The 18,598-nt window shown below is 45.2% G+C and overlaps 1 long non-coding RNA gene across 6 annotated transcripts in view; it reads right to left on the bottom strand.

The window, feature by feature from the left end:
* LOC122683854 overlaps window positions 1–18,598 on the bottom strand; it is a 65,163-nt gene that overhangs the window by 30,886 nt on the left and 15,679 nt on the right. For 2 of the 6 annotated variants that reach the window (XR_006337844.1, XR_006337846.1), the window contains exon 3: window positions 7,317–7,416. This is a non-coding gene — a long non-coding RNA (uncharacterized LOC122683854). Of the gene's footprint in view, window positions 1–3,154; window positions 4,147–5,152; window positions 5,396–7,316; window positions 7,417–18,598 lie in introns of those variants that run through there. The other 4 variants (XR_006337843.1, XR_006337848.1, XR_006337847.1 and 1 more) reach the window with 4 other exon arrangements.

Below are 18,598 nucleotides of genomic sequence, written 5' to 3'. Positions count from 1 at the left end.
TTCACAACGAACTGTGGAAAATTCTTAAAGAGATGGGAATACCAGACCACCTTACCTGCCTCCTGAGAAATCTGTATGCAAGTCAAGAAGCAACAGTTAGAACTGGACATGAAACAACAGACTAGACTGGCTCCAAATTGTGAAAGGAGTATGACAAGTCTGTATACTGTCACCCTGCTTATTTAATTTATATGCAGAGTACATCATGCGAAATGCAGGGCTGGATGAAGCACAAGCTAGAATCTAGATTGCCAGGAGAAATATCAATAACCTCAGATATGCAGATGACACCACACTTATGGCAGAAAGTGAAGAGGAACTGAACATCCTCTTGATGAAAGTGAAAGAGGAGAGTGAAAAGGCTGGCTTAAAACTCAACATTCAAAAAACTTAAGATCATGGCATCTGGTCCCATCACTTCATGGCAAATAGATGGGGAAACAATGGAAACAGTGACAGACTTTATTTTCTTGGGCTCCAAAATCACTGCAGATGGTGACTGCAGCCATGAAATTAAAAGACGCTTGCTACTTGGAAGAAAAGCTATGACAAACCTAGGCAGCATATTAAAAAGCAGAGACATTGTTTTGCCAACAAAGGTTCATATAGTTAAAGCTATGGTTTTTCCAGTATTCATGTATGGATGTGAGAGTTGGACCATAAACAAAGCTGAATACCAAAGAACTGATGTTTTTGAACTGTGGTGTTGGAGAAGACTCTTGAGAGTTCCTTGGACTGCAAGGAGATCAAACCAGTCCATCCTAAAGGAGATCAACCCTGAATATTCATTGGAAGGACGGATGCTAAAGCTGAAGTTCCAATACTTTGGCTACCTGATGCAAAGAACTGACTCACTGGAAAAGATCCTGATGCTGGGAAAGACCGAAGGGAGGAGGAGAATGGGACGACAGAGGATTAGATGGTTGGATGGCATCACTGACTTGATGGACATGAGTTTGAGCAAGCTCCGGGAGTTGGTGATGGACAGGTAAGCCTAGAATACTGCAGTCCATGGGATTGCAAAGAGTTGGACACGACTGAGGGACTGTACTGAACAACAGTGGAATTTACAGCAAGTCAGTGAGTGGAAGGGGGTGTCAGGTGACAGCCTCTCCTGACTCTTTTTTGTTTGTTTGTTTATTAGGAGATCAAACCAGTCAATTCTAAAGGAAATCAACCCTGAATATTCATTGGAAGGAGTGATGCTAAAGCTGAAGCTCCAATAATTTGGCCACCTGATGCAAAGAAACGACTCATTGAAAGAGACCCTGATGCTGGGAAGGATTGAAGGCAGGAGAAGAAGGGGGTGACAGAGAATGAGATGATTGGATGGCATCATCAACTCAATGGACATGAGTTTGAGCAGATTCCAGGAGATAGTGAAGGACAGGGAAGACTGGCATGCTGCAGATCAGGGGGTCACAGAGAGTTAGACATGACTGAGTGATCAACAAATTTGTGTTTAGAGTCTGGAGACAGTGGAAAGGGCCTCTATTCATTCAAGAACTCAGGATAATTCTGGCTAGATATAGACATGCTTGTTGTTAACCTTCCAGAACTGTATTTCAGCTCCAAAGTCAAGCTCAGTTTCCAAAGTCAGGGTCAGTGATGAGGCCTGATTAACTTCTTAGATTTGTGAAATCAATCAGATTGAAGAAAACTAATTGTCCGAGGAGTCTGTCAATTCCAAGTCAGTCTTTGTTTTATTTTTACTAGCTGAACAAACTCATTATACCATTGCTAAATAATTAATTCTCTGCTAAAATGAAAAGTTAATGTGTCTACTCTAATTCCAAAAACAATGCTTCCAACGAAACAGTCAAACAGTGTTGAAACTGGGAGAAAAAGAGAAAATTCCAGAACTGGAATACATTTAACTCTCATGTTAATTTTTTGTTAGAGGCAGTTCCCATTATGTCTGCCTATCTCGCTCCCTCTAGGGGTTTTCCATGGGTCTTTGTTTTCCCAAGACCTACCAGTACCTGAGATCCCACTGATGTCTCTTCCTCCCAGAAGTGTTTTGAAGACCTTGGGGTTGGGGGTGGGCCCTGAATCTCTCCTGCAGAAGCTAGTGGCCCTCATGTGGTTTGCATGTGTTCATAATGACATGCTTGGAGTGTGTCAGCCGGTACCAGCTGGGGCACCCAGAGCAGTGTCTGGGAGCCTGTGACAACTCAATCCCAGGCCAGAGGACAGGGGAATATATTGGATGATTGCAATTCCCTTTCAGGCAGAGAGACTCTCTGGCATTAGAGTGTCCACATCTGCTCAACTCATTATAGTCCCTGGTCCTCATGAGTATTATAATAAGAAGAGCCATCAATCTGGCTAAATCACAGCTCCTTTCCGGCCACTATGCTCCGGTCTGATCTAGTCTGTGCTGCCTAACCAAGTGTTAGTGTGCGTCAGGCTCTAGTGGGGGCTCCTGGCCAGCCTTGCCCCTGCCTATGTCAGAGAAGTCAAATCAGGCTACTTGGTACTGAATTGACAGTCCCTGAAAATTCAGAGGCCTCATATCACCCTGGTGTTAATTGCTGGGGAAAGGACCTGTATTCTGAGTTTAGCAGATCTGGCCCCTAAAACGTCATGTCTCTACCAGGGCATCTCAATCCTTAGAATGCATAAAAATTACCTGGAGAATTTATTCAAACATCATTCTTGAGCCCCATTCCCCATGAATTCAGATTCAGTGGGTCTGGGGAAGCACCTGGGAATCTGGTGATCACACTTTGAGTAATATTGTTATATCTCCTTGCAACAAAAAGTGTGGACCCCGTACCACCAGCATTGTTGTAACCTGGGAACCTATGAGAACTACAAGTACTGGTTACCACTCAAATCCACTGAATCTGAATTTATTTTTTAATAAGGGCATTCTTTACACCTTAAAGTTTGACATTCACTGGTCCATACCATTCATTTTGTGCTGAACACAGTGGCATATCATGGACTAGGAAAATCATTACTTCAGATGCTCTAGGTCCTTGCCTTCCAAAATGCAAGGACTTTTATTATGTGCTGTGCTTAGTCGCTCAGTCGTGTCCGACTATTTGCAACCCTATGGACTGTAGCCCACCAGGCTCCATGGGGATTCTCCAGGCAAGACTGGAGTGGGTTGCCATGCCCTTCTCTAGGAGATCTTCCCAACCTGGGAATTGAACCCCAGGCCTCCTGCATTGCAGGTGAATTCTTTACTGTCTGAGCCACTGGGGAAGGCCATTTATTAGGCTGGTGCAAAAGTAATAGTGGTTTCAGACCCTGAATTTGAAATCATTATAACTAGGTTTGAACACATCTTTATTAATCAACATAGGAACCATTATGATCAACACATTTTTGCCAATGAGAAATAGGTTTGTTTATTCCTGTAGCAAAAATAATCCATGCTTCAAGATTCAGTGAACTCTTGGAAAATATTTCATGTGTCCTACTGGTTGTGGAAGCATTTTCCCCTGCAAAAAGTTGTTGAGATGCTTGAAGAAGTAGTAGTCTTGGGCAAGAATTGGGGCCATTCTGTTGACTCATGCTGGTTGCAGGTGTTGCAGTTTTCAGTGCATCTCACTGATGTGCTGAGTGTACTTCTCAGATGTAATGGTTTCACTGGGATTCAGAAAACTGTAGTGGACCAGACCAGCAGCAGACCACCAAACAATGACCATGAGCCTTCTTTGGGTGCAAGTTTGGCTTTCGGAAGTGCTTTGGAGTTTCTTCTTGGTCCAAGCACTGAGCTTGTCATCACCGGTTGTTGTATAAAATCTACTTTTCGTCACACATCATAATCCGATGGAGAAATGGTTCCTTGTTGTTGCATATGATAAGAGAACACTTCTAGATGATTTTTTTGATTTGTGGTCAGCTCACAAGACACCCATTTATCAGCTCTTTCACCTTTCCAATTTGCTTCAAGTGCCAAAAGACTATAGAAAGGTTGATGGTGAGTTCTTGGGTGACTTCTCATGTAGTTGTAAGAGGATCAGTTGGTTGTTGTCAGCTTCCAATGGTGGGCTACTACGCACGTCATCTTCAAGGCTCTTGTCTTCTTTGCAAAACTTCTTGAACCAGCACTGCACTGTATGCTCATTAGCAGTTCATATTATCGTTATTCATGTTGCCAGTTGTCTCTGCTGCTCAGTGATCCATTTTGAACTTGAATAAGAAAATTGCTCAAATTTACTTTTAATCTAACATAATTTCCCTAGTCTAAAATACATATAAACAACAAGGCACAAGTCATTAGCAAAAAGCATAAAGCAAGAAACATACTTTAAATTAATCTATATAACATAGCCACATTTATTTAAGAACATATTCCAACATCAAATGACAAAGTTCAACAATGCAAAACTGCAATTACTTTTGTACCAACCTAATATATTGCTTCTAGAGGAGGAAATGGCTATCCACTCCAGTATTCTTGCCTGGAAAATCCCATGGATGGAGGAGCCTGGTAGGCTATAGTCCATGGGGTCGCAAAGAGTCGGACACGACTGAGCGACTTCACTAATATATTGCTTTGGTTTATCAGCTTTCTATGGAGACCTGTGTCTTTCCCCTAAATTGTAATAACCTCAAAAGGCAGAGGTCATGTCTTAAAATCCTTGCACAAAATATCCTGCTTATAGTAGACATGTGTCAAGCATTCATCTGTCAACTGGTTGATTGTGACAACATTGCGTAGACATCACATAAAAGGAAGGTATGGTCTCTGTTCTATTCATAAAGAAAGCTGTATCACCGGCTGTCATTTGTATTTAGTTTTTCATGTAAATTTACAAAACAGAAAGCTGAATAACAATGTCAGATTTAGTGTCTAAACTCTCACTGGCATAACCCGCATGTTCTGAGGCTGTGTTTATGGAGAAGGTAGCTACAGTAAATAAAGAGTTGGCTGGGAAGCCCTTGTTCCTCTCAACTGCATCCAGTGCTGTATTTGAAAAGTTTTACTTCAAGGAATGATGTAAACTCTAAATCAGGAGGACTTTAAACACAAACAAACAAAACTCCAGTCAAACACAGTAACTGATTTTGTCATCGGTCATTCCAAATAGACTAGTTTATCATTCTTTTGGCATTTTAATAAAGGGTAAAGGCCTCATCAAACCTTCATGCTTGAATGAGAAATATCTTTCAATACTAGCTGGCTTGCTCTCACCTAAAGCTGGAGACTTGGCTCTTTCATGCCCCTGGGGGCTGGGAGGAACAAAAACATAACAACAAATGTTTTGTCAGTGGCCTACTAGGATCCAGTGTGGTCCACAGACCAGCAGCAGTGTCACCTGGGAGCTCCTTGGAGATGTAGAATTTAAGGTCCAAGCCCAGATCTACTGAATCAGAATCTGCATCCCAGAGATTTGTGTGGGCACCGAAAGATGAGAGTAACTGGCATAGAAGGGCTCTATAAGGACAAGATACAACATTAAAGTCAAGATCTCAGTGATAAAAAGAAGGAGCCTGCTATCTGGCTGGTCAGGAGCAGAGTAGTCAAGCACAGGAAATAAAGTTTATTGGCCCAAGACCTGAACTGGGGAGAAAAGGAAGAAGGCCAGTGTGGTTGGAGCAAGCACGAGAGAGGCAGATGGTAAGAGAAGTAAAAATCAGAAATAGGAGACTGATCTATTATTCAAGGAGTCTGTCCTTCCTTGAAGACACTGTTGGGGAGATGGGTTTTTTTCTGAGAGCAAAGCAAGGCACCGATAGATTTCAGGCAGGGAAGAATCATGATCTGATTCAGATTTGGGATATGCTTTTGAGATAAAAATCCTCAGGCTTACTTGATGAATTGGATGTGGGGTGGGAGTCAAGTCTGTGAGTCGAGTATGATAAGACAGAACTTGAGAAGAATTCCTTGATTTTTGGAAGATTATGAAATAGCGGGTAACAATTAGTCAACGCCATTTCACCTGCCTTCACTAATCAAGGTCATTTTAAGACCTACCTGCCCTTAAGCTAGGTTGGGAAGATCCCCTGGAGAAGGAAATGGCAACCCACTCCAGTACTCTTGCCTGGAAAATCCCATGGACAGAGGAGCCTGGTAGGCTACAGTCCATGGGGTCACAAAGAGTCGGACACGACTGAGTGACTTTACCTTGCCCTTAAGCACATGTGGCCTAAACAAGAAGAGGTTTGCCCAAGTTGTTTTCCAGGAATTGGAGTCGGCTGTGTCTAACTGAAGCTGAGCTGGTTAAGACTGGATAGGACCATGACCCTCCACCTGGGCATGCATGAGTGTCTTTCTGTGACTTTTTGACATCAGGGGGCTGAAACTCCACCCTCCGATCGTGCTAAGCGCCTCCATTTTAGAAAATGCTGATCCCTGGAGCTTAGTTACACCTGAGCAGAGTGATGACTATTGCAGCTTTTCCCAATCCTTTCCCCATCTTCCCCATGCCTGAGACCACTCTACGTCGTCACTCACTATTCTATAAATACCCTGAGTCCTTGCCTTTGCAGAGGAAGGTGTCAGTCTTGTTCTACTGCCTTCTCGGTTGCTGCTGAAGCTCAGTGTCTTAACATTTTAGTTTGCTGTCCACCAGGCCAAACATTCCTGGTTACAGCACTACTTGTTAAGATGGGGATACCAGAGGAAGAGAGTGTGGAGTGGAGGCAAGGGAGGGGAATGGAAAGTTAAACTTCAGGTGCTATGAGACGTCCACATCAGGGGGGACTTGGCAGCTGGATAGCAGATCTGAAGATGAAGGCAGAGCAGACCCAGAGATATGAGCCTGGAATCTCTAGACTCTCAGCTGCCATGTTGTCCTCAATTTTTAAGTTGCAGGCAAAGGGCCCTTCAGCAGACTGTCAAAAACCTAGTTCCAGTGACGTTATGTCATTCTCAGTGTTATCCTCGGTATTCTGTGGGAATACAGAAGCTCCACCTTTCTACAAGGCCATGAAGCCAACAGTTGCAGTGCTTGAGACTTGCTCAGAAGTAAACAGAGATAGGCTCTGAGCATGCAACATTTTGAAATCCTGTTTATCCTTAATTTATCCATAACTCCCCTAAGTGTGATTATTCACATTCCCAGACCACAGCAAATTAGACTTGTCTGTGGCCTTGTTTATTGTTTTTCTCTCCTGCCAGCAGGACCACCCCGTGGGGACTGAGTCGTGGCCACTGCGGGCACATAGTGAACACTCAAACACAGGCCTCGAGCAAGCGTGCGGTGAGCGGGGAAGGTTTCTAGAGACAAGTACAGCAAGACAGTGACAAGCAAAGTCTGGTGTCCAGGGAATCGTTAGAAAAACTGTAGAGCTCAATAAATCTAAGACCCCAAGACATTTACCTAGGAATTTTCCCAGTGCAGCTTATAACTCACCAGACTCTGACGTCATTGCTTCTCTGTCGGCCAGTAAAATTATCCACGTTGACGGTGATGATGCTGAGTCATCAAGAAGAGATTGAAATATGTTCAGTCACTAGATTTAAAACGACAAGAAATATGAACTCTTCAAAGTCTCTTTTTCAAAATAATGGTTGAGATGAATACTTTGGGCCTGGAAGTCTTAGGATAACCTCACAACAGGTATAAATGGAAAACGTTATCACCCTCTGATACTACCTTATAAAAGTATAAATGGAAAATGTTATCACCCTCTGATACTATCTTATAAAAGAGACAAACCACCCTGTTCTTCATAAACAATTACCTTCTGCAAACTGTAGTCAATTTACGTTTGTGATGAGTACAAGTTTCTTATTACCTACAATGTCACTGAAGATGATCAAAACTTTTTTGGAAAAATTATAGACACTTATTCTGTGCTAACGAGGGCATTCTCCTTCTGAACATGGTTACCACACAAACAGAAGAAGGCTGGAGGTGTCTGCCAGAGAGTAAACAAAAGCAACACAGCTCCTGAGGACAGATAAGCAAAGGGAAGGGAACCATGAGCTTTCCCCCTGGAAAGCCTGGCTGAGGCACCTGGGAGCACAAGCTGTATTCTTGCAATTCCCGGGCTGGGAGCAAGCCTGCATGTGCCTACACCGTGGCTGCTCAAGGAGAGCCCCAACAGGAGAGGACAGATAAAGACACGTTTCTTTCCTACTTTGGAAGGGTGAGGATGAGAGCTAGGGTGCGGGCAGTTTCAGTCCTGTGAGCTTTTTCACCTGTAAGAGGTCAGAATGGGTGTGTTAAGATGGCCATCTCTGAAGAAACCACCTGAAACTTTGTCATCATGGAAATATTGAGTTTGGGATGATGGTCTAAAGCCAGGTTGTGTGTGCATGTGCATCACTTCAATCGTGTCTGACTCTTTGTGACCCCTGTAGGGACTGTAGGCCTGCCAGGCCCCTCTGTCCATGGGATGTTCTGGGCGAGAATATTGGAGCAGGTTGCCATTTCCCCCTCCAGGCGATCTTCCTGACCCGGGGATCAAACACATGTCTCCTGCATTGGCAGATGGATGGATTCTTTACCACTGAGCCACCTGAGTGAGTGAGTGAGTGAAAGTCACTGAGTCGTGTCCGACTCTTTGCGACCACGTGGACTGTCCGTGGAACTCTCCAGGCCAGAATACTGGAGTGGGTAGCCTTATCCCCTCTCCAGGGCATCTTCCAGAGCCAGGAGTCGAACCAGGGTCTCCTGCATTGCAGGCAGATTCTTTACCAACTGAGCTGTCAGGGAAGCCCCTGAGCCACCTGGGAAGCCCCCTAATGCCAGGTTTTAAAACCAAAGTGAAAGTCACTCAGTTGTGTCCACCTCTTTGCGACCCCATTGATAATAGAGTCCATGGAATTCTCCAGGCCAGAATACTGGAGTGGGTAGCCGTTCCCTTCTCCAGGGGATCTTCCCAACCCAGGGATTGAACCCAGGTCCCCCACACTGCAGGCAGATTCTTTTTTTTTTTTTAAGTAATTTATTTTTTAATTGAAGGGTAATTGCTTTACAGAATTTTGTTGTTTTCTGTCAAAGCTCAACATGAATCAGCCGTAGGTATACATATATCCCCTCCCTCTTGAACCTCCCTCCTCATCCCACACCTTTAGGTTGATACAGAGCCCCAGTTTGAGTTTCCTGAGACATACAGCAAATTCCCGTTATCTGGCTGTTTTACATATGGTAATATAAGTTTCCATGTTACTTTCTCGATACATCTCACCCCCCGCCCCTCTCTCCATGTCCATACGTCTATTCCCTATGTCTGTTTCTCCATTTAGTTGGGTTGCTCAGTCGTGTCTGACTCTTTGCAACCCCATGGACTGCAGCCCACCAAGCTTCCCTGTCCATCGCCAAGTCCTGGAGCTTACTCAAACTCATGTCCATTGAGTCGGTTATGCAGGCAGATTCTCTACCAGCTAATGCCAGGTTAGCACAGATGCAAGAAGGCTCCCCTTGAAAGATGCTTACTAAGCTCTCCTCAGTAGCATTAGTCACAACACACACACACACACACACACACACTCCTGAGGGCTGAGACTGTGTTCTACTGCAGGAAATCTAGGCTTCGTTTGGGGGCTGTAGGTGAGATAGGGGTTTGAGAAGCAGTTGTTTATTTCTGTCTCACCTTTTGACAGTATTTGTTAGCAATTTGGAAGTTCAAATGTTTGAGGTCCAGGCCCATTGGACAGCACAGGGATGTGTGCTTCCCAACATCCCTGCCAGGTTGGCATTAGGTACAAGTGTGCATGTAATATGCAGTTCAGAATGACTACACCTCTAGCCACAGTGACTCACTGAAATAAAAAATAGAATCTCCTGAAGAACTACATCTAGGGGGAAAAGATCTGTCAACTCCCAATAAAAGAGGCCCACTGGAGCATGAGCTATAATCATAATAAAAGCTAATGATAATCCCCAGTAAAACTTTATAGAGAACTTCTGTGCTAGCACAACGTTAAAGCATCTTAATGGACCATCTCGTCTAAACTCCATGGCCCCGCACAGAAGGCACTATTAGCTCTGCACTGGCAGCTGGGAAGATGGGATAGCCAGGGAGAAGGCTCCGGCAGTAGCTCAGGTGAGAGAGGAGGGTAGCAGTGTGGGCGGTGAGGCGTGGAGAGGAGGAGGCTTTCCTGAGGTCTCGGGACAGCAGCTGGTTGGGGAGCAGCGCTCCCACGGCCTCCCTCTGGGGGGCCCAGGCTGGGCTCTTGGTGGGCTCCAGGGTTGTATACTGAATGCGTCAGGCCCCCAGGCCGATCCCTAAGCTCATGGAGCTAAATAAAGTGAAATATGGAAGACAGGCAATTAATAGGGCAAAGAGAGCCTTTTCAATTCTTCTCATAACAGCTGGGCCAAAATGTCAAGTTTTATACATATCAGAATATGGTGCTTTGAGTATTAAAATACCTCCAGATACACAGACATGTCTTTATGGTTACTCGGGGAAAAGAAGTTTGATAAGAGAGAGCTACCACGCCCAGGAGTGAAAAAAAAGGTCTGAAACTCTAAACTTTTGTGAAGCTGGCTAAGAGCCAAATGTCAGCATTTTTCACCTCTTTTCCCATATGGCAGGAGGCATTTCACACTGCTTTCCATAATTTCAATAAATCTGGTAAGTGATATGAGTACTCTGCATGCCAAGAGACATTTAATATGTGTATCAAAATAGATGTCTAGGTTGGCTTGTGACAAGAACCAGATTTCAGCAGCTGAAGTGAACAAATGTGGCCTGGCTCTGGCTCAGCGAATGGGCGCACAAGATTCAGGATCACTTTCTGCTTATTTTCTTTTTCCTTCAGTTTTTAGTTATGTTTCTTTTAGGTTTGCTTATTCTCTAAAAAACCTCTGACCATCTTGATTTCTTCATATTAGCATTCCCTTCATTACTTAGAGCCTTACCGGGCACTGTTGCCAGCTGATGATAAGGGCAGGAAGACCCAGGAATTCATTCCTCCAACCAGTCAATATTTAGTGAGCTCCAGCCCTGTGCCAGAAATTGTTTTGGGTACTGGGGACAATGTAGTGAGCAAAAGAAAGCTCCTTGCTCACACAGAAAGACTGACAGTAAACAAGTGAACAAGCTCATGCAATATGTCAAGTGATGATGAATAAAGAAAATAGGGTAGGATGGATAGGGAGTGATTGGGCCAAAGTCCTCCATGACAAAAACACCATTTTAGCAGAGACTATTAAAAAAAGGGGGTGGGGGGGGGGAGCCCTGCTAGTGAGGGAGCATAACAAGTGCAAAGACCCTGGGGTACAGACTTGTCGGGAAGCCAGTGAGGCCACCAGACCAGCAAGAGAGAAGGTCAGAGTTTGCTAGGCTCAATGGGCCCAACTAAGGACTTTCGATTTTATTGAGTGAGATGGAAAGCTATTGCTGGGTTTTGAACGGAAAAGGGATGTGGACTGACTTACATTTTCACAGTTTCTTTGGCTCCTGTTGGAGAATCTATTGATTGTGGGGTGGGAGGAAGCAAGTAGGGAAGAGGGAGGCTTCTTGCAGAAGTCAGCCTAATGATGACAATGACTGGAGCTTTCTTGAAAGCAAGGACTACAGAAATTGCTGATAAGATGTTCAGTGTGAAGTTAAGATAATTTCATGTTTTTGTTTTTTTTTTTTAATTTTGGTTACAACTACAAACTTGGCAATCGAAATATATTGCCTACAACAAAAAAGATGGTTATATCCCAGCTGACAGCCCATTTTGTGTGGTATTTTGTGCACATTTCAATCCGTCAGCAGGGTGATTGGAGCCCAGAGTTTGAGGCAATGGGGCCATGCTGGCACTGAGCTCTCATCACAGGTTGTTCTGGAGGGTCCCGAGGAGACCTGTTCCTTTTAAATTTCCATGAAGTAATTATTAAAGATGAAAATGGATGGCTCTTCTCTGGAGCTCTTTTAAACGGGTGACTCTAATTTGAACTGTCCTGTTGTAACATGATCCTTATAGAAAAGTCAGGAAAGAGCAAGCCAATTTTCACACGAATTTACAAAATTGTCCATTTAGGTGTCAAACGGGCAAGCTAAACTCTGTGGATAAGCTGCCTTTGTTTCTCCAGGGAATGACACTAGTTTTCCATGTGTTAAACAATACAGAGGCGGATGGAAGAAGAGGTGAAGACCTTTGCCAGTGCTTGTCTACACCTTAAGCCCACTTAGAGGCTTGTTGTCCATTTTAACCCGAGCAAGTAGCCTGGAGCTCCTTCGAGGTGGGTTCTATATGCTAATCATTTAGACACAAGCAAGGTCGGTTGTTCCAGCTGACTTTGATTTTCCCTCTGGGTGATTGAACACACTCCTCCTCTCTGGGCAATTACCCATATGCTCAGGAGCAGATCTAAGCCAGGGGAATACGGAGAGAAGCCAGCAGCTTCTGGGGACCACCTCCCCTTCCCACCTCTGCTGAACTCTGCTACTGAGGACCAGAGCACCAGCTGCAGAAGGCCCATTGCCTGGTGGTTTCTGGCCTTTCTGATCCCCCAAGGAGGACTGTGAGTAGAACCGGAGGTCCCAGTCACTGGAGTTTTCTTCCCTCCCCCAGGGAGGAGGGCAGAACCACACAGGGAGGGTACAGAGATGAGCTCTTCTGAGGGAGCTTATTATTTTGGCCTCACAAACTCCTCCTTTGATCCACTTCATGCTTGTTTCAGGAAGTGCATACACAGGAGCTTCAAAAGGCCGTGGGGCAACCCAGGGAACTGGCCTAGGGAGTGGGAATGGGGCTCTCTGGGATACACCACATGCTGCTGGCATTGACTCAGGGCTGCTTCCACTACATGTGTTCTTCTAGAACCAGGTATGGTGGCTTGAGGAAGAGATGACGGTGGTTGAGTAGTTGGGGCAGGGAGAGGCCTGGGAGGAGTTGGTTGGGGAGAGCTCACAATGAACTCAGTGTCTCTGCCCCTGTGGATCTTAGTGGGACTACATGGATCCCAGAGACCTTTGCCCTTACCTGGGCAGACATGAAAAAGATGCAAGGGACTTCCATAACCTTTTGCTAAGCATCCCAGGGGGAAGCTCTAAGAACACCTAATCACCAGGTCACATACTAATACTGCAACCCAAGTGTCTGCCTTCCTGATAACTTGCAGGTCTTCTCATTTTCTGAGGTCCTTAATGTTCAAATACAGCGGCCTGATCTTTCCCCTTCTAACATACTATGGCAGTCCAGATCCACCCACTACCCTTTTCCTTCTTTTCTCCAGCATCCTTTCTGGAGGTGGGTAGTGTTCCTTTCGGTCCTGAGATGGTTCACACTGACCTGGTTCCCTGCTGTCTCCTGGCTCCTAGGCATCATTCTTGGCTCCTGTAGCTCCTGTCCTCACTTGGTACCACTTCTGCCAACTCTAGCCCCAGCTGCTCTTCCTTCATCCCTCAAGACACCACTCTCTAAGGTATCCTGAAAGGCAGACACTGCTACAAAGTTCTGATGGTGAAGAAGAGAATTACATTGCAGGGAAAACAAAGGTCCAAAACACAAGAGGCCTCGAGTGAACCAGCCTTTTTTCAGCTCAGCCTCCCTGTCCTGAAGCTTCTCTCTCTTGAGAACCTTCTCCATTCCACTTTTGCCACTTGTCCTGGACTGTCTGGAAAAGCCAAAGTTCTGTTAGTGTGGTGAAAAAGGCAATTAAGTTCTCTGGTTCAACTTGGCCTAGGCTCTAGCCCAGGGAGGCCAGGAGTGCTCATTGCCCATGCCCACGGGAGCTCATTAAGGTCATGGTGGACGTGGAATAAAGGGCCTGTCTTGCCAGACTCGCAGCGTGTGCTCTGAACCACTACCCCACACTGCCTACTTTCCCTCCCTCTCCAGGCTCAGCAGGGAAATGCAGAGACAACAAAGGAAAGCTGAGGAGGAAAGCCTCTCCCCCCAGCTCTCTTTGTAAGGCAGAAGTTGCCGAGAAGAAGCAAACATTTCATCCAAAGGAACACACCCCATGTCTGCACACCCTCATTAGCTCTCTGCCTGGACCTTTATTTGCCACAACTCCAGCCGTGGTCAAACCGAGAGATCAGACCAAGTCTGGCTCCAGTGTTTTGTGTAGGAACTGCTTGGAGCCCAGACAGCTCCAGCTGAGCTGCTGAAGTCCTAGCATTGGTCACACCCGCTCCGTGGTAACTGGTGGCTGCCAGCAGTGTCCTGCTGAATTGTTCCCTGGTCTTTCTCTGCTCAGTTCCTGTGCTCCAGCTCTGAGTTTATAAATGTTTACCATACACAGACCAAGCAAATGTGTATAGTGAACCTTCACACAGAACCCAGGAAAGCTCCCTTTTAATCCAGAAAAGTGTCCTGGCAAAAGGGGAAAAAAAGCCCACGGTGTTCACCGTGTGCTCAGCGGGCTGCCTGCTGCCTGCACCCCGACTGGCTCTTTGTAAAGGCAGTGGAGGCCCGGCTGCAGCAAAGTGTCCATGTCTGTGGTCTTTGTGGAGTTTTCACAGTGAGGACCTTTATTCAGAGAGAGTCCTGTAATCTTTCACTAGTCCCATAAATCTGAAAACTGCAGACGTCAAAGAGGATTAGGTCACTTCGGGGGCTCCTGACTGAAGTTTAAGAAAGGGAGAGAGAGAAAAAAAAAAAAAAAAGCATGTTATATACAGTGATAGAAGCAGGGAGGTGGGGGAAATGTTATGAATTGTGTTCTGAAAAATTCAGCTCAACAGTTCTAATAGGGCCAATATTTAGGCTACAATATTTGGCTGGATCTGTTATGCAATTCATCTTCAGCAGGCAGACAACACATAATCTGACCCAGAGCCAATTTTTTTTAAATAGAGTTAAATTAGTCACTATTTATAAGCCTAAGAGATTTCAAAAAGGCTATTTAAGGAGGGGGCCATTAGTTTTTCCTACTGATATGTTTGCCTTTCCATCATGCTGGATTGCTTTTGTTTGACTGTGGTTTCTGAGTCAAATAGTGGGCAGTATTGGGCAGGGTAATTTCAGCTGTCTGAGTACTCGGATCATTCATCCTTAAAATGGGGGTGACAGATTGGGAAACTCTAGGCTGAGCAAACATTTGTGGGTTGGCATAACAATGGAAGAGAACTTCATTCCCCAGTATGGCTTGAATCCCTTTCCCACATTTCTTTCCACAGTAGATCTAGATCTAAAGGAAGAGATGCCCCCCAAGTTACCTGATCCAACACCTGCTGTGACACAGATGCTAAAGCTTCCTAGAGACCCACTCCTTAACCTCCTACCCAGCTTTTCCCAAACCACCCATCCTTTCTTATTCCTTTCTATCCAAGTTCACCTTCAGCAAACAAATATTGGTGACCCTAGGGAAGATGAGAGCAGTGGTAAAGAACCCGCCTGCCAATGAAGATGCGAGTTAGATGCCTGGGCCAGGAAGATACCTTGGAGGAGGGCATGGCAACCCACTCCAGTATTCTTGCCTGGGGAATCCTGTGGGCAGAGGATCCTGGCGGGCTACAGTCTGTGGGGTCGCAAAGAGTTGGACATGACTGAAGCCGCTTAGTACTCACGCAGACGGGGATGAACATCACAGAGTCAGTGTTCAGCTGAATGATCTGAGCAATCATTTGTTAAGAAACCACCTTTTACAAAGCAGACAGCAAGAGAAGTGGAGAATTCACAGCCATAAAAAGGATACCTGATTTAGGGATAGAACTCAGCTCCCCTTATGTCTACCAAGAAGAGACAGCCGGAAGGGAGACACTGGTCTGTGAGGGTGGAAGCCAGGTATGGCGGGCTGAACCCGCCACCCTGTGGTGCCAACAAGATCACTCACCTGCCCCTCACTGGCCAAAGACCAGATCCCAGAGCTGCGCTCTCAGGCCAAAGGTGCTCCAGGAGCCAGCGTTTCTGACCGTTTCTCCCCACTCACCTCCCCTCGTGGCTCCTGACTGAAGAGCTTTGTGCGCTCCTAGTGCAACGGCACCCACTCCAGTGCTCTTGCCTGGAGAATGCCAGGGACGGGGGTGCCTGGTGGGCTGCAGTCCATGGGGTCGCTACGAGTCGGACACGACTGAGCGACTTCAGTTTCACTTTTCACTTTCATGCATTGGAGAAGGAAATGGCAACCCACTCCAGTGTTCTTGCCTGGAGAATCCCGGGACGGGGGAGCCTGGTGGGCTGCCGTCTATGGGGTCGCACAGAGTCGGACACGATTGAAGTGACTTAGCAGCAGCAGCAGCAGTGCTCAGTGACCATAAATCACTCTACCAAAATGCCTGATTTGCACCCAGATTTTTTCCCATCTTCTAGAGGGCTTCATCCAAACACATGTAAGTTACAGGACTCAGGAAAGAAGTAATTGGCAACTTTCTTGACCACAGAAAAAATAACAATGCCTCCCTGCCCCCTCCTCCCAGGTACTTTCTCTCATTGCCATTACTGTGCCCTCCCTGCACCGGCTCTGGTCCAGGACCCTTCCTCTTTTTTTTTTTTTTTTACTACAAAAAAATTAGTGAATTTTGTTGAATGTAAATTTTGCCTCAGAAATTGGTTTTAAAGGAAAGAATGATAGGTCCCAATCGTTGATTTCACATTAAAATCGCTGGGGAGATTTTATTTTATTTTATTTTTTTTGCTTATCTATTTTTTTTCCCTTTATTTATTTATTTATTTATTTTTCAGTGGGTTTTGTCATACATTGATATGAATCAGCCATAGATTTACACGTATTCCCCATCCCGATTCCCCCTCCCACCTCCCTCTCCACCCGATTCCTCTAGGTCTTCCCAGTGCACCAGGCCTGAGCACTTGTCTCATGCATCCCACCTGGGCTGGTGATCTGTTTCACCATAGATAATATACATGCTGTTCTTTTGAAACATCCCACCCTCACCTTCTCTCACAGAGTTCAAAATCTGTTCTGTACTTCTGTGTCTCTTTTTCTGTTTTGCATATAGGGTTGTCATTACCATCTTTCTAAATTCCATATATATGTGTTAGTATGCTGTAATGTTCTTTATCTTTCTGGCTTACTTCACTCTGTATAATGGGCTCCAGTTTCATCCATCTCATTAGAACTGGTTCAAATGAATTCTTTTTAACGGCTGAGTAATATTCCATGGTGCATATGTACCACAGCTCAGGACCCTTCCTCTTGCTCTGTTCTCAGGATCCCCTCATCTTCCTGTCTCCATCACACAAGAGCCCAGAAAGCTTCCCCGTTTGCCCCCTCAGAGTTAGGTGATAAATTTACGAAGTGCAAAATAAAGAGCCACGTCATGTAGATACAGTGTCTTATCTCCCATTCTACATTCCAGAATGCTATCACTAACAATAAAAGCTGTGAGCACTGATTCAAACCAACTTTGTCATGCATTGTCTCAAATCTGCCACAAATTATCTGTGCGACCTTTAGCAAATTACAACCTTCAATTATCACTTTCTCACCTATTTCTTATCTATTAATACAAAAATGGGGATGATAATAGGAACCTATATGGTGACATTTGTTGGGCGCTTCCTGAGTCTCTGGACAAAGGGGAACCCCAGATGAACAGGGAGAGCCCCAAATGAGGAAGGTGAGATGCCTGCCTTTAGGAAGCTAGTCAAGAGGACTCTGTACAGAGGATGGCCATCCCCCATCAGAAAAGTTGCCCACTCTTGCACTAAACGAAAAGTCAGTACCTAAGAACTTGAGAATATTATTAATATCTTTTTGGTTGGAAAGCTACTTGCAGAGTAAAAATCCATCTTATATTTTAACAATAGAGATAATTGAGAATTATTTGAAAAAACTTGCACTGTTTTCCAATTATAACTGTAAAATAGGGCAAATGTAGCAAGCTTTGAAACTCTGTAATATTGGAATTTGGGGGTGAAACATTTCTTGTGTTAGACCGGTGTATTTAAAATAAGAACACTGATCAGTAGATAAGATGAAGCAATTCCTAAAACAGCATTCTCTGAGTCAGACAAAAGACAAAAGAGCTAATAACATTCTTGAAGCTCTGAATGTAGAATCAGAGTTTCTATGTCACAGGTATTTTCCTTGTACTTGCCAAGGTAGACACTTGCTAAGACTGAACCAACTCCAGCAGGAAATAAAGGAAAAAGCTACCCATGGTTTTACTATAACTGAGTGAGAATCTGGATGGGAGGAGAAGACAGACACAGGAAAAGATGCAGTCCAATATGGTGGCACCAGAAGACTGAGGAGGGCCCTGGATATCAGGAAGGGCTTTTGGCAATGGATTACAAGAGGAGCTGGGCCTGTAGGATGGTGGATTGTGGATGTTTGTGCCACAGGAAGCAGAATTAGGAAGAGGAAGTAGGCTTCCCTCATAGCTCAGTTGGTAAAGAATCTGCCTGCAATGCAGGAGACCCCCAGTTCAACTCTTGGGTCGGGAAGCTCCCCTTGTGAAGGAATAGGCTACCCTCTCCAGTATTCTTGGGCTTCCCTTGTGGCTCAGCTGGTAAAGAATCCACCAGCAATGCAGGAGACCTGGGTTCAATCCCTGGGTTGGGAAGATCCCCTGGAGAAGGCTACCCACTCCAGTATTCTGGCCTGGAGAATTCTATGGACTGAGTGACTTTGACTTTGACTCTGAAGCAGTTGGCACCTGGCCCTAGGAGGCCTGTACAACCTGGTGTCTGGCTGCCTCTGACCTCTTCCCACAACTCTCCCCTTGCTCACCACAGTCCAGCCCCTCCAGCCAATACACTTTCTCCACCTGCTGGGAAGTTTATCTTAGGACCTCTGCACTTGCTGCCATCTCTTCCCAGATTATTCATCCCCAGTAT

The sequence above is a fragment of the Cervus elaphus genome, chromosome 25, assembly GCF_910594005.1.
Source record: "Cervus elaphus chromosome 25, mCerEla1.1, whole genome shotgun sequence".
Taxonomy (NCBI): Eukaryota; Metazoa; Chordata; class Mammalia; order Artiodactyla; family Cervidae; genus Cervus; species Cervus elaphus.
The sequence above is the reverse complement of the archived record's forward strand: the minus strand, read 5'-3'. Positions and strand labels throughout refer to the sequence as shown.